The 14,758-nt window shown below is 40.8% G+C and overlaps 1 protein-coding gene across 3 annotated transcripts in view; it reads left to right on the top strand.

Annotated features, from left to right (window-relative positions):
- The window catches only part of LOC149081471 (carcinine transporter-like), an 86,066-nt gene that overhangs the window by 33,809 nt on the left and 37,499 nt on the right, over nucleotides 1-14,758 (top strand). Inside the window, exon 1 of one of the 3 annotated variants that reach the window (XM_089238394.1) lies at nucleotides 13,628-14,202. The exons of the other annotated variants lie outside the window; for them this stretch is intronic. The gene's annotated coding sequence lies outside the window, so the exon portion shown is untranslated. Of the gene's footprint in view, nucleotides 1-13,627; nucleotides 14,203-14,758 lie in introns of those variants that run through there. 3 annotated transcript variants of the gene reach the window in all.

Here is a 14,758-nt window from a genome sequence, read left to right as displayed (position 1 = left end):
GATTTTCACATGGGGCTACGCTTATTGGCCAAGATCACTATTACGCCACTAAAAGACGAGGAAGGGCTGAAGAGGCAAGGGGTTCAAAATGTTTTAGTATACAGTAATGTCACGGTGAATGTGATAAATCTGTTCTTTGCATAATCGCGAATCGTCTCCGTAAGTTCGGTAAATTCATCACTTTTACTAGTGAATATGCATAATACCAAAGAATTCGTAGTAAATTTAATAAATAGTTTAAATTTATCGGTTTTAGCGGTGATTATGCGCAATACCCAAGTGATGAATTCGATAAGTATGAAAAAAATTCCAAAATCAGTCTTGTATATTTGACCTACCTAAATTTAAAGTGGTGTCACGACCCCTGAAGTTGATTATGCATAATCACCGGTATAAGCGATAAATTTCCGGTATTTATCAGCCAGGTACACTTGGATATTATGAATAATCACCAGTAAAAATATTTGTTTTAGCATTTAACCAAATTTACCAATGATTCTTGGGTACTATGCATAATCGCTGGTAAGAGTGATAAGTTTTAACTATTTATCAAATTAACCAGGTACGCTGGAGTATTATATGTAATCCCCGGTAAAAACGATTATTATTTGCGTATTTATCAAATTTACTCATTTACCGATGCTTGGGTATTATGCATAATCACCAGTACAAGTGAGAAATTTATAAAACTCACGGAGACGATTGGTTATTATGCAAAAAAAACTGATTTATGACATTTGCCGTTACATTACTGTATACGGAAGCTTTTTGAACTTCTTGCCTCTTTAGCCCCACCTGGTTTTTTTAGTGACGTAATAGTGATCTTGGCCAATAAGCGTAACCCCATGTTAAACTCCTATGTATAGAATGGAATGACACGTCGGGGGCTGTGAGCGGTTCTACTTATCTATCTATCAGAGGACCATGCATTGAAGATGCCTGTGGTGAAGATATCAGTGTCAGTGGCCAAGCAAATAACTGACTGTGTGAGTGAGTCACTTACTTGGTGTGAGTGACCAAGTAAATGATTGTGTGAGTGACCAAGTAAATGATTGTGTGAGTGGCCAAACAAGTGGCAGACTGTGTGAGTGACCAAGTAAATGACTGATTGTGTGAGTGGTCATGCAAGTGACATACTGTGTGAGTGACCGAGTAAATGGCTGATTGTGTGAGTGACCGAGTAAATGGCTGATTGTGTGAGTGACCGAGTAAATGGCTGATTGTGTGAGTGACCAACTAAGTGACTGACTGTGTGACTGACCAAGTAAGTGATTGACTGTATGAGTGATCAAGTAAGTGGCTGATTGCGTGAATGAGCAAGTAAAGGATTGACTGTGTGAATGACCAAGTAAATGGCTGATTGTGTGAGTAACCAAATAAATGACTGACTGTGTGAGTGACGAATAAGGGACTGGCTGTATGAGTGCCCAAGTAAGCGGCTTATTTTGTGAGCGACCAACTAAGTGACTGACTGTGTGAGTGACCAAGTAAGTGATTGACTGTGTGAGTGACCAAGTAAGTGATTGACTGTATGAGTGATCAAGTAAGTGGCTGATTGCGTGAATGAGCAAGTAAATGATTGACTGTGTGAGTGACGAAGTAAGAGACTGACTGTATGAGTGCCCAAGTAAGCGGCTTATTTTGTGAGCGACCAACCAAGTGACTGACTGTGTGAGTGACCAAGTAAGTGATTGACTGTATGAGTGATCAAGTAAGTGGCTGATTGCGTGAATGACCAAGTAAATGATTCACTGTGTGAGTGACGAAGTAAGAGACTGGCTGTGTGAGTGCCCAAGTAAGCGGCTTATTTTGTGAGTGACCAACTAAGTGACTAACTGTGTGAGTGACCAACTAAGTGACTAACTGTGTGAGTGACTAAGTAAGTGATTGACTGTATGAGTGATCAAGTAAGTGGCCGATTGCGTGAATGAGCAAGCAAATGATTGACTGTGTGGGTGACGAAGTAAGAGACTGGCTGTATGAGTGACCAAGTAAGTGATTGACTGTATGAGTGATCAAGTAAGTGGCTGATTGCGTGAATGAGCAAGTAAATGATTGACTGTGTGAGTGACGAAGTAAGAGACTGGCTGTATGAGTGCCCAAGTAAGCGGCATATTTTGTGAGTGACCAACTAAGTGACTGACTGTGTGAGTGACCAAGTAAGTGATTGACTGTATGAGTGATCAAGTAAGTGGCTGATTGACTTTATGAGTGATCAAGTCAGTGGCTGATTGCGTGAATGAGCAAGTAAATGATTGACTGTGTGAGTGACGAAGTAAGAGACTGGCTGTATGAGTGCCCAAGTAAGCGGCATATTTTGTGAGTGACCAACTAAGTGACTGACTGTGTGAGTGACCAAGTAAGTGATTGACTGTATGAGTGATCAAGTAAGTGGCTGATTGACTTTATGAGTGATCAAGTCAGTGGCTGATTGCGTGAATGAGCAAGTAAATGATTGACTGTGTGAGTGACGAAGTAAGAGACTGGCTGTATGAGTGCCCAAGTAAGCGGCTTATTTTGTGAGTGACCAACTAAGTGACTGACTGTGTGAGTGACCAAGTAAGTGATTGACTGTATGAGTGATCAAGTAAGTGGCCGATTGCGTGAATGAGCAAGCAAATGATTGACTGTGTGGGTGACGAAGTAAGAGACTGGCTGTATGAGTGACCAAGTAAGTGATTGACTGTATGAGTGATCAAGTAAGTGGCTGATTGCGTGAATGAGCAAGTAAATGATTGACTGTGTGAGTGACGAAGTAAGAGACTGGCTGTATGAGTGCCCAAGTAAGCGGCATATTTTGTGAGTGACCAACTAAGTGACTGACTGTGTGAGTGACCAAGTAAGTGATTGACTGTATGAGTGATCAAGTAAGTGGCTGATTGACTTTATGAGTGATCAAGTCAGTGGCTGATTGCGTGAATGAGCAAGTAAATGATTGACTGTGTGAGTGACGAAGTAAGAGACTGGCTGTATGAGTGCCCAAGTAAGCGGCTTATTTTGTGAGTGACCAACTAAGTGACTGACTGTGTGAGTGACCAAGTAAGTGATTGACTGTATGAGTGATCAAGTAAGTGGCCGATTGCGTGAATGAGCAAGCAAATGATTGACTGTGTGGGTGACGAAGTAAGAGACTGGCTGTATGAGTGACCAAGTAAGTGATTGACTGTATGAGTGATCAAGTAAGTGGCTGATTGCGTGAATGAGCAAGTAAATGATTGACTGTGTGAGTGACGAAGTAAGAGACTGGCTGTATGAGTGCCCAAGTAAGCGGCATATTTTGTGAGTGACCAACTAAGTGACTGACTGTGTGAGTGACCAAGTAAGTGATTGACTGTATGAGTGATCAAGTAAGTGGCTGATTGACTTTATGAGTGATCAAGTCAGTGGCTGATTGCGTGAATGAGCAAGTAAATGATTGACTGTGTGAGTGACGAAGTAAGAGACTGGCTGTATGAGTGCCCAAGTAAGCGGCTTATTTTGTGAGTGACCAACTAAGTGACTGACTGTGTGAGTGACCAAGTAAGTGATTGACTGTATGAGTGATCAAGTAAGTGGCTGATTGACTTTATGAGTGATCAAGTCAGTGGCTGATTGCGTGAATGAGCAAGTAAATGATTGACTGTGTGAGTGACGAAGTAAGAGACTGGCTGTATGAGTGCCCAAGTAAGCGGCTTATTTTGTGAGTGACCAACTAAGTGACTGACTGTGTGAGTGACCAAGTAAGTGATTGACTGTATGAGTGATCAAGTAAGTGGCTGATTGACTTTATGAGTGATCAAGTCAGTGGCTGATTGCGTGAATGAGCAAGTAAATGATTGACTGTGTGAGTGACGAAGTAAGAGACTGGCTGTATGAGTGCCCAAGTAAGCGGCTTATTTTGTGAGTGACCAACTAAGTGACTGACTGTGTGAGTGACCAAGTAAGTGATTGACTGTATGAGTGATCAAGTAAGTGGCCGATTGCGTGAATGAGCAAGTAAATGATTGACTGTGTGAATGACCAAGTGAGTGGTGACTCTGTGGGGTAGGACTATATTAAGGCTTCACAAACAATCTACAATAGTTAGCTAATCAAAAAAGTACTAGTTGTACCAAATCAGGAAAATAACCTTCGATTAAAATCTGAATCCAAATATAACTCAATACAGATCACGAATATTTAAATTCAATGAAAAATACGAAATTGGGGAACCCCTTGACAAGTGGACATTTCTCTCTCGGCACATGTCACACGTGAGCAACCGGATTGGTCCTTGAGTGTTCACTGCACGTGATCTGTCTGGCCATCCATTAGTATCGATTAATATTCGACATGAATGTGAAAAACCACCGAAGAAAAAACAAATCCATAAAAATTGTCGTAAAAATCTTCCGATAACTACGTCAGTTATTTGATGGGGAGACCGCCATCTTGGCATCATCATCGTCATTCCGTTTGCTTATTTGTTTTCTTAGAATTGATTATCGCCTGGGAAATGGCGCGATCTAATTAATCAACATTTGATTAGTTCTTTTTTTTACATTGAGAATTTGGGCAGAGTTTTCTCTTTTCTCTTCGGTATGTACTTTATGCAACCTTCGTCGATTGTCGGATGCCATTTACTTGCTCATTCACGCAATCGGCCACTTACTTGGTCACTTACACAGCCAGTCTCTTACTTCGTCACTCACACAGTCTGTCACTTGCATGGCCACTCACACTGTCAATCATTTAGGTATGTTTTCAATAGGGTAAGGAAATTTCGCCTCCGCCTGTTCGTCCACGATACAATTCGTCCCCAGACATCCCACCTACCCTGACCGCATGAGCGACCAATTAAGTGGCTGACGAAGTAGGTGGATGGTTGTGTGAGTGACCAAGTAAGTGGCTGGCTGTGTGAGTGACCAAGTAAGTGGCTGATTGTGTGAACGACCGTATGAGTGAGTCACCATATAAGTGGGTGGTGAAAATATGAGTCACCATATAAGTGGGTGGTGAAAGTATGAGTCACCATATAAGTGGGTGAGTGAAAATATGAGTCACCATATAAGTGCATGAATGACCGTATGAGTGAGTCACCGTATAAGTAGGTGAGTGGCCGAATGATTGATCATATAAATGGATGAGGCACCGTATGAGTGAGTCACCATCATATAAGTGGGTGAGTGAGTGACTGTATTAGTGACCGAATGATTGATCATATAAATGGATGAGGCACCGTATGAGTGAGTCATCATCATATAAGTGGGTGAGTGAGTGACTGCATGAGTGACCAAGTGATTGTGTATGGGTGAGTGAATGACCACATAAGGGCATAAGGGACCAACTGAGTGTATAATTAACTGTATGAGTAAGTGAGTGACCATATGAATGACCAGGTAAGTGTGTAATTGTCTGTTTGGGTGAGTGAATGACCACATGAGTGATCAAGTAAGTGTGTAATTGTCTGTTTGGGTGAGTTTAGAATGACCACATGAGTGATAAATTGAGTGTGTGAGTAACTGTATGAGTAGGCAAGTAAGTAGGTGAGTGAATGAGACCACATGAGTGATAAATTGAGTATGTATGTGACTGTATGGGTAGCCAAGTGAGTGGTCATATGGAAAGCATGAGTGACTGTATGGTTGATTGAATGACCATGTGAGTGATCAAATGAATGACCAATTGAATGATCAAGCGAGTGACTGTATGAGTGAATGAGTGATCGCATGAAAGCCTGTATGACCATATGAATGATCAACAAGTGAGTGACTGTAGGGGTGACGAACTGAGTGACCGTTTTCGTGATAAAGTTCGTGAACATATTAGTGACCAAGAGATTCACGGTATAAGTGACCAAGGAATTCGCCGTGTGAGTGACCTAGGGAGTGGCCATATGAGCGATCAAGTTGATAAACGTATGAGTGATCGTGTTAATGACCGTATGAGAAATCAAGTTAGTAACCACACTCATTTTGTCTCTTATACGGTGAATTGACCGGGGCGACACGTAACCATGAAGTGGTCACTTCATGGCACAAGTCATTCGCCTTAAAACAGCGACACGTAGAGATCGGGACTGGGATTAGTAGAAAAGAAACACATTTTCAACCCTTCGTAAAATGACCCAACTCAAAAGTCTGTTTAACTGGTCAGTTGGTCACTCCACAAGAATATACACAATGCATATAATTAAAATCTAGAAACATATCTGTTTAAACGTTGCAGACACATCATCAGTTTGTCACTCCACCAGTATGAATTGTGGTCTGTACACGGATGCAAAAAAACTTTGTTCCCAAAACAACCTTCAAAACGAAAATATATATTATGTCACTGCCAAAGTCCGAATTTGGCCGATTCGCGAAGGGTCCAGCCCAGTTGGCCAGGCCAATTTCCGAAATTCGGGCTATCGCCGGACTTCTATCGCTATACATCCCTATATAAGGATCACTAAGATATCGATATTCAGATTCCTTTGATCGTTGGGGTTGCCATAGGTAACCATAATCATTATGGTCAAATTTGGCTAATTATAAATGGCCATAATTATCATACACAGAAATACTCCAATGTGGCGATGGCCTAGAATCATAGGGATCGATATATAGGGGCTGGCCAAAGCTAGGGAAAAGCCCGAATTTCGGATATCGGCTGGGTGAACTGGGCTCGCCAAGTCGCGAAATGTCCAACTTCGGGCTCTGGCAGTGATATTATTATGTATAGTATAGTATAGTATTTGTTCGTGGCAGCCACGTTGACGACATTGCACAGTCTACAATGACGTAAAAACGATTCCCAGACGAAGACACCAGGTATGCTTTTGATGTCGTCCGCATAATTTACGTCGTCCCCAGAGCACGCGTTCCGCGACGCTGATTACGCCAGATGTAATGAGCGAACCGACGAACGCATTCAGCGATCAACTGACATCCACCTTTCGTATCCTCTGGATTTTCGCCCTCTCAACGTGGTTTGCGACACCATGTTCCATTGCAGGTTTTTATTCCTCTTGATTCCTACTAACGACCCTCCGAGTTTGTCGGTACATTAACAGAACACCCTGTACACACACACACATATGCCACTGCCAAGCCCGAAGTGCGGTCAATTCGCCACGGGGCCGGCCCCTTCGCGAATTCACCAAGAGTTTTCGGCAAAAATCCGAATTGCAGAAATGATTCAGAGTTTGTCCGGCTCTTTCGCGAACTGGCCAAAGATCCCCGTCCAAAGCTCGATGTGGTGATGTAAAACGGCCCGGTAGGAGCTAAATCCATTTCTTTTAATCCATTTATTTAATGGCAGTTTGCCATTTATAAAGTGTACATAGTTATCACGGAAAAAATACGCCAACTTGGCGATAATCCCGAAATGTCTTTGTTATCGGACTTTGGACAGGGATCACATTGCGAAACGGCGGACATTGGCCCGATCCACATTCAATGAAATTGGCCAATTCGGGAAGTGGCCGGGCCCCGTCGCGGACCGGCCAATGTCGGGCTGTTTGGCAGTGACGTATAAATTCTTACGTATTTCTGTTAGTAGTGCTTTCTATCAATATTTCATTTGTGAACGTGCAGTACATCAGAACTAGTTTTAAAGCTGAGAGAATCTCAAAGAGAAATTTTATCCCCCCCTGAAGGGACGAAAGACGGTCAAGGCGACGTCAGTGAATTAATTCACCGCATTTTCTTCCAAACACGCTCGAAATGAGGAAACGAATGCCGTAACGTGCGAAGGCCAACGACGCACAGTGGTCCAAAATCGCGAAATTAGCTGGGGGGAAAAAATCGCATCGGGGGAAAGGAAAACACCATATCAGCGTTTAGAGTAATGTTTGATGCATCTTAAGGTGTTGTTTATTTGGTGATATTTGTTTACATTGGGAAGCATTGGAAGGCCAAAATAGGGTGATAACTCTGTTTACGTAAAACTCACCGACAACAATTCACCCACCGCCATGCAATTCACCGCTAGGAAAATTCACCGCCGGAAAATTCACAGCTAGGAGAATTCACCGACAACAGTTCGATGCGAGTCAGAAAGCGAGGGAGTGAGCGATTGAGTTACTGAGTCAGTGAGTGAGTGATTGAGTGAGCGAGCGAGCTACTGGGTCCATGAGCGAGTAAGTGAGGGAGTGAATCAATCATTTGTGATACTACTAGGTTAAAACTAACTAATTCACTCACTCCCTCACTCACTTACTCACTAGGTCACTCACTCACATACTCACAAGGTCACTCACTCCCTCACTCACTTACTCACTAGGTCACTCACTCACATACTCACAAGGTCACTCACTCACTCATTCAATTACTAGGTCACATACTCACAAGGTCACTCACTCATTCACTTACTAGGTCACTCACTCACTCAATTACTATGTCCCTTACTCACTCACTCATTAGGTCACTCACTCACTCAATTACTATGTCCCTTACTCACTCACTCATTAGGTCACTCACTCACATACTCATTAGGTCACTCACTCACTCAATTACTATGTCCCTTACTCACTCACATACTCAGTAGGTCACTCACTCACATACTCATTAGGTCACTCACTCACTCCTCTCTTACTGACTCAGTAACTCAATCGCTCACTCCCATGCTAACTGACTCGCATCGAACTGTTGTCGGTGAATTTTCCTAGTGGTGAATTGCATGGCGGTGAATTTTCCCATCGGTGAATTGTTGTCTGTGAATTGCTGGCGGTGAATTTTCCTGACGCGGATATATCACTCAAATGGGATCTTTATTCAAATGTGGTGAAAAACTTGACATTTTTAGCTCATTACTCGGTTGTGTGTTGAGTGAAAACACAAAATTTTTTTCTGTCATTTGTATTTTTAGGTTTTTCTTTTCTATTCTTTGTTTTTTCAGCATTTTTCTGAAGAATGAATTGTTTCTGAAAATGGTGCTTAATGTAAAGCTTCTTTTTTGAGTAGTTTTAAGCATAAAAAAGTGACTTACGAAGTCCATCTTTCTCCCACCGTGAAATTTACTTTCAGATGCGCCCTTTTTTCCCTTGTAATTTTTAAAATTTGCCTGATGTATGACTCGCATAGTGATAGTGGTGGGTTGGACTCTTGATTTTTTGAAAGTCAACAGATCTCTTGATCAAATACATCGATGGAAAGTTCACACACAAACGATTCTCACATTCCCTTGAACTTAGAAACATTAAATTTGGTCTGTGTGTGTGTGAGAGAATATAGAAACATCTCATCAGTCACTTTTCGGGAAATCGGAAATGTATCGTGTTTCCTCCGAAAGGGATCCGTCTTGATTACAAGAAAGAATCGATAAACCATTGGAAAATACTTCAACAAAAATCGGGGCAGATCCCGGAAAATTTTCCAATACATTGGCTTGAAGAACATGAACCCTAAAGTAAAGCATTTTTTTTGGGGGAGGGAAACCCACCCGCAGCAAGCTATGCAATGCAATGCAATGCAGTACAAGCAAATGCACATCATCCGGTCAACGCACGATGATGACGTTTCATCGTCGCGACGGTGAAACTTCATCATCATGCAATGATTTAAGCGATGCAATGATGTAAGCAATATCTAATTGATGCAATGATCTAAGCAATATCTAAGTGGCAATGATCTAAGCAATATCTAAGCGATGCATCCTTTTAGATGAATTTTAAAAGCAAAGGTGAAGGAGGTAATTTTCATTATATATACTGACGGTTTTCTGTTTGTTTACAAACGGTTTTTTTTACAAATGTTTATAATTTCTAAAAAAATCACAACTTAATTTAAACAATCGAATAATATATTTTTCAAGTGTTTGTAATTCTCTGCGTATATATTTATTAATTTTAAATAATCGGTGGCTTCTCGTAGTTTTTGTTTGGAATTTCATTTTAACGGTATGGGAATATCTGATCGGTGATCCAAATCGAAAATACAAACTGTATGTGATTTTACGTAGTTTACTTTTGAGGTATTGTGCGCTATGGGGGGGGGGGGAATCATGGAGGAACTTTATCAAAGGCTTTAGATAAATCAAGGAAAATTGCGTCAGTTCGAAGTTTTTTATCGATGGCTCCCGAGAGGTAATAGTAGAATTTTGTTGTAGAGTTTTAGTGTTTGTAGTAGAGGTAGTTGGCTTTTCTATATCCGCGTTGATTGGGCAAAAGAAAGTTGACGGAGTCTAAGTGAGTACGGATTTCTTTTGCTACAATGTGTTCGAAACTTCATACAACAGAAAGAGGTGATTGCTATTGGCCTAAAGTAAAGGGGATTGGAAAGTGGATTTGATTTGTAGATTGGAATAATTTTATGTGTTTTCCAATCGTTACGGAGGGCAGCAGCATTTTGGGAAACATTGAACAAAATTAAATGATAGTTGTAGACTTCATCAGCACAGAATTTACGAATGGAATTTGGGATGTCGCCGGGGCTCACAGAATAAGATTTTTAATATTTTTCCATTAATGTTAGAATACCCTCTTCAGAAAAAATATTGGAGGTGAGTTGTGAATAGAGTCAAGAAATGGGTATCGAGAGGGGGAGGAGTCCATTGAGAAAACCGAGCAGAATGCTAAATTGAATTCGGCAGCCATCTCTCAAAGTAGAATGGCCGCATGGCTGCTGCCGAATCATTATCATTCATTAATCTTTTCAATATCCCATTAAGTTGACCAACTGGGGAAGTGGGGCACCAGTCGCGGAGCATACTGTGGCCCTTCAAATTAATGAAGACTTGCCGTTTATTCATCATGAAATTTTAGGGCTCGCATATTTTTGTTTAGGCATTTACAGTTTTATATAAACGCTCTAGCGGCGTTCACTGGCCAACAAAGTTGAAAGAGCACTGAATTATGTAATCAGTACCACAACGAGTGGATGTCACAAATATGTACAAGATTAATAATACCTACCACAAAGGAGGGAAAAATAAATGAATTTGTAAAAAAATATGTTTTTATACAATTCACATCCCAGTTTAACGAAACAACTCATTTTATATTTTTAATGAAAAATTATAAAAACTTATGTTAGTTATTTTATTTGAAGTTCGTCATACAGTAGAGAATCAAACTCCCAGAATCATTATGTGTAAGCTTTAAATCATTATAACAGATGGCGCAGTATATATAAGCTTACCTTTTCCTTTTCTTTTTTCCCATAGCCTGGCACGAACTCTCTATAGCTTGAATGAAATGCCACTAATTCAGCCTAAACAAATTTCACAAGATGTGTCATTTATTTCGCCAACTCTGACAATAAAAAACAACAACAATAGATGACGCTGTCACATTTTTCCCCATCTGTATTATCAAGCTGAAATGAATTTCTAATCAATTATATCTAAAATTATTCTGTTGACAAATTAATGCCTTTCTTAAATAGGTATTATCTGTGTTGTTATTTTGAATTGAAGATTATTCGTGTAACAGTCGTATTTAATTCACTTCCTCGTCCAGCCGTTGAATCGAAAAAAAATGCTCGGTGAAAAACAAAACTCTCGGGTAATGAAAAGCGTGTTGAGGAAGTACAAACGGCGAACAAAATGGGAATAGGCATTACGCAACGTTATGTGACATGTCGCATGCTATTGTTCCCCCCCCCCTCCCCTCCCCTACGTAGATTCTGTCAGCGAAACGAACACAATATAACCATTCACACGTAATATTTATATTGCGTGACATTACGTGGAGCCTGGCCATCTTTCTAGTATTAGCCCATGGACGCAAATTCGAAAACAATGCAACGTCTCGAGAAGATCTTCTCTGAATATGCGAGAACTCGGTAAAAGCGCGTCAACACAGTCTGCAAGGTCATTTTTACTCCTTATAAATAGATATGAATGTTATTTCTAAGTAATTGTTGTATCGCACAAACATACACACAACTGAGTTTTCGGATATTTTTGGATGTGAGTAAATACATACTTTTTTTTTCCAATATTTTCTATGGTTAACGAAGTCTTTACCGTTCTGGTTGATAGTTTACTGCTGACGACGTCGCATCAACGCCGTCATCAAGGCAAAAAAAGCCAGGGGGGGGGGATGAATTGCCCTCTACTAGTCAGTTATAGCTAATTCAACTGATCACAAGTATATTTTAGATATTTTTCGTAATTCTTAAACGTGTTTAACGTTGAACTTTCACTGCTGTCAACATGGAATAGGCGCTACAATGGTATATCAGCATTCCTCCCCCCTCCCTCCCCACTTGGTGGACACCTCTCGTTAACGGACACTTTTAAAATCTGTAGGAAAGTACCTCAATGTACAAGGTGTTTGAAAAAGAATCACCCGATTTGAAATGCGTTTATTACGAAAAATAGTGAACATAGACACTTAAGATTAATTTAATGTTACATGGCTAATCATAAAGTTTCTTTACAAACCAAGTAAAAGGTGCTCAATATGTCCACCTTGAGATGCACGACATGCACGGTCTATACGCTACTCAAATTCGACTCAAACTTTTGCGAGCATGTTTGCATCCACGGCTGCTGTTATGCATATCTTCAGTTCAATGTAGCTGGAAGGGGAGGCACATAAACTTATTCTTTTATAAACCCCCCACAAGAAGAAATCGCACGATGTGAGGTCCGGCGATCTTGGAGGACAGTGATGTTTAACTGAATCGTCAGGTCCCGTACGGTCGATCCATCATTTACGAATGCGACTGTTCAGAAATTCTCGAACGCCCAAGCTCCAGTGTGGTGGTGCCCCGTTCTGCTGGAAAATGAAGTAATCCGAATCGGTTTCTAACTGTGGGGAAAGCCAATCTTGACAAACACTTAAGCGGCGGCCGGAGGAAGAGCGTTAGCGCTACCTGTCGGCAACTGCGTGAAACTCGAGATTTCCCTCTTTCTATCAATACATTACTCGATCAAAACGAATTAAAAGCTGAATAGTTATGATTTTGTTTTAATCGGATGATTCTTTTTGAAACACCCTGTATTTTTCCATATATTCACGGATACTCCAACAAAAATTCCGGTCCTATAAGGTGTTTTTTTTATTAATTCAATTCATTATCGAGAGGTTAACCGTACTATACCACACCTAAATGTAAATCCACCTGGTAAACCTTTGAGGGATTTCTAGCGATTCAGTGCATGCCGGAACGTGTTGAATGCGTGTGGCCCCCTAACATATTGATGTTGACAGATTTTGCGTATTTCATGTGCTAGTGGTGCTGCTACCATTTTTGAAGTAAAAGGGGCAGAAGCCTGAATTTTCGTGCTAGCACGGATCCAAGGCGATGTGTAGGACGGGATGATTTATTGCGTAGGTTCATAGGATCGTCCCATGTATTTTACGGTACAGACTAATTTTCCTGATATTATCTAGCCCTTGGGAGGGATGAGCGCCCCCAATGCCCGCTCTGGATCAGCACGCCTCTGTTCCCGTTTAATTTATATCGTATAAGAGGCGTCTGCTCTCTCTCTCTTGGGATAGGGCTGGTTCAGCTGCGCCAAAATTCCATTTTGCAGCTAATACGTGTCACCAATCACGTGATTATCAATAGATTCAATTTCCGTCTTCAAATCTGGACGTTTACTCCTAATACTGAAATATTTTTTTTTTTACAGTGAAGGGATTGGCTCGTTTTGGATATTGACGTGATAACATTAGACAAGATGCAAATGAGATTAAACATGATCACACATCACATACGTCTTCCAACGATTTCAAAACAAACATCGATGCAATTGGTTTCGCGGCGTACAAAGATCACAATTTCTCGAAAGGAACCCGTTCCATAAACCATAGGATATTCGTGTGTGGCCGCATAAGAAATGACGTAAACATTATACGGTATTAGATAAATCGGCGGAGATTAAAAGATAAATGTGTTATCGCCTTGACCCCGATGTATTTCAATTTTTCGTCGGGTGTAATCTAGTATATATATGTAGAGAGCGAACATCTCGAGGGGCTAGAAGACCAATCAACTATTAACGACGAAGAGAAAAAAAAAAGAAAGCCAAATTTTCCATTGGCTTTTCTCTACTGTCTTCTCTTTCATCTTAAGAGGGTCACAAGGCCAGTCCAGCTGCCGTTTCCGACCCAACCTAGATCGTTGAGCGATAACGAAACCAAACGGGGCCCGTCGTCAGAAGCGGCTTAGGCTTAATCGAGCCCTTTTTCCTTTCGTTCTTTCTGACGGATTAGAAAGCTTCGCGGTTTTCCGGGTGCCAAAGGATTAATTAGTGTTTAAAGTTTTGCTTTTTTTTTTTTTTATGCGTGTGTTCCTACATAAAAAGGTAAGTTTTTTTTGTTTTTTTTTTAAATTACATTTTTGATTAATAGAATACTGCGATACCTCGACTAACGAACGCCTCGGCTTGCGAATTTTTTTTGGCTAACGCAGATTGTTTTCGTGAGTTTTCTGCCTCGGCTAACGTTGATATGAATGCACTCGCTAACATAAAATAGCCGAGTCATGAGCTGAATTTTCTCGCCTAATCATCATCAGAAATACTGTCGCTAGAGCCCGATTTACTCATGTTCACCTCGGAATCTTTTTTCCGAATATGCCTGTACTTCTCTTTCTGAAAGTTTTGCAACCATTGGATGTAAAATGGAAGACTTAGGCTCCTTTTTTTTTATGCATTTTGTATTAGCTATGTTTTCCGTCCACGCGTTCTTTCGGTGCAAGACTCAGCGTCAAGCTGAACAGTCTCGACATTCTAGGACAGAATTTCTCGACTTGTGGTCCGTAGGCCAGTGGTGGTCCATGACGATTGCATAGGTGGTCTGCAGACAGATTTGATTATTGAATTCTAATTAAATGAAAAATTCTTGAATTGTGAAAATTGA

This window comes from Pholcus phalangioides, unplaced genomic scaffold, assembly GCF_987345545.1.
Source record: "Pholcus phalangioides strain wild (caught in Gottingen) unplaced genomic scaffold, Ppha-v1.0 ptg000010l_1, whole genome shotgun sequence".
Lineage (NCBI taxonomy): Eukaryota > Metazoa > Arthropoda > Arachnida > Araneae > Pholcidae > Pholcus > Pholcus phalangioides.
This window is presented reverse-complemented; position numbering and strand designations above follow the sequence as displayed.